This window comes from Nematolebias whitei, chromosome 15, assembly GCF_014905685.2.
Source record: "Nematolebias whitei isolate Nwh7 chromosome 15, NemWhi1, whole genome shotgun sequence".
Taxonomy (NCBI): domain Eukaryota; kingdom Metazoa; phylum Chordata; class Actinopteri; order Cyprinodontiformes; family Rivulidae; genus Nematolebias; species Nematolebias whitei.
Window position 1 is genome coordinate 46,219,797 of NC_056512.1, and position 1,787 is coordinate 46,221,583.

The following is a 1,787-nucleotide window of genomic DNA, read 5'->3' on the forward strand; positions in this document are numbered from 1 at the left end:
CTCCTCGCGTCACAACATGCTTTAGTGACAAATCAACATGTGCACGCGACACATATGAAAAGAGCCGCGGAGCTGAAGTTAACGTGAAAGTAAATCTCACCTGCTTAATGTTGCAGAGGGAGGAGCTTCCCCGCCAGATCTCTCAGCTCTCTGCACCTCACACGATCCAAAGACTCTGGTTTGATTCAAAACGGTGTGAAAACGATTCCAGAGGATCCAAATGCGTTTCCGGTGCTGAAGTGGGAGCAGCAGCGAGTCTGTGCGTGAGGGGCCGTCGAGGATCCATCCAGCGCTGAGCTCCTCGTTCTGTGTTCTGAAGAGACCTGGAGCCCCGCGCGAGCCTTTCTGTCACACGGAGAGCTGGCACGAGCGTTTACCCGCTCTCTGAGGCGCGCACATATCGGCTGTGTGGTGGGGGTGTCTGCGAGAGAGCGCGCGTGTTGCTGATCCTCCAGACTGGCACAGGCAAACTTGAAATCTCTTAATAAGATTGTGAGTCAGCTGCAGGCCGAGGCCGCGCGCGTTACGCAGCTGCACGCACGGTGAAAACCCGCGTCTGGCTCAAACGCGCAACAGTTTCAAGTTAATGAAGAGCGGGAGAGAAACGCCAGCTACGTCACATGAAGCTCGAGCAGCCTCCTCTCTCAAACTTTGACGTTTTTCCCTCCGAGCCTGGGCCGCACCTCCGCGCGCTGCGATCATTCCGCGCGTTCTGCAGTCTGGTCCCGGGGGGGTTCGTTTAGTGATGCTTGAAGGGAGATTACTTTCTTCAAGGGGTGGACGGCTGGTGCGACCAGCAGGGGGCTTCTTCAAAATCAAAAGCCTTTTAATGCGACCATTTACTAGTTGGTGGCAAAAGGAAGTGCGCGTGCGGGGACAACGATTGAACTGAAGACGCACTGGATCCTGCGGTAAAAATGTAGTCCCTCTATGAAGATAACACTTTAATCTGACATGGCTGGTCGAGCTGTGTTCCCCCCAGGTGATAAACTTTCTGGTGTGGAATAAAATACTTGTGGACTGAAGGTTTGAAGGTTTGAAGGTTTGAAGGTTTGAAGGTTTGAAGGTTTGAAGGTTTGAAGGTTTGAAGGTCTGAAGATTTGAAGGTTTGAAGGTTTGAAGGTTTGAAGGGTTGAAGGTTTGAAGGTCTGAAGGGTTGAAGGTTTGAAGGGTTGAAGGTTTGAAGGTCTGAAGGGTTGAAGGTTTGAAGGTTTGAAGGTCTGAAGGGTTGAAGGGTTCAAGGTTTGAAGGTTTGAAGGTTTGAAGGTCTGAAGGTTTGAAGGTCTGAAGGTTTGAAGGTTTGAAGGTCTGAAGATTTGAAGGTTTGAAGGGTTGAAGGTTTGAAGGTTTGAAGGTCTGAAGGTTTGAAGGTTTGAAGGTCTGAAGATTTGAAGGTTTGAAGGGTTGAAGGTTTGAAGGTTTGAGGACAGACACAAATGTGAAATGAGGGAAATCACCCTGAGGATGGAAGTTTAACAGAGTCTTTGAGCAGGGATTTGGTGAAATTGTTTCCAGCTGTGCAGTTTGGAGAAATAAAGTTTACTTCTGATGAGCGTGATGAGCTAATGGCTAGTCTGAGTGACGTCAACGTGGCTCGTGTCTGTTTTAAAACAGCTGCTTCATCCCCAACACTTTCAAAGAAAAAGCTGTTTTTATAAAACATCATTGTTCGTTTGACTTTTTCCATGGAATTTTATGAATGTTTCCAAGTGCACAGTATATGCAGCAGCAGCAGCAGCAGCAGCAGCAGCAGCAGCAGCAGCAGCAGCAGCAGCAGCAGCAGCAGC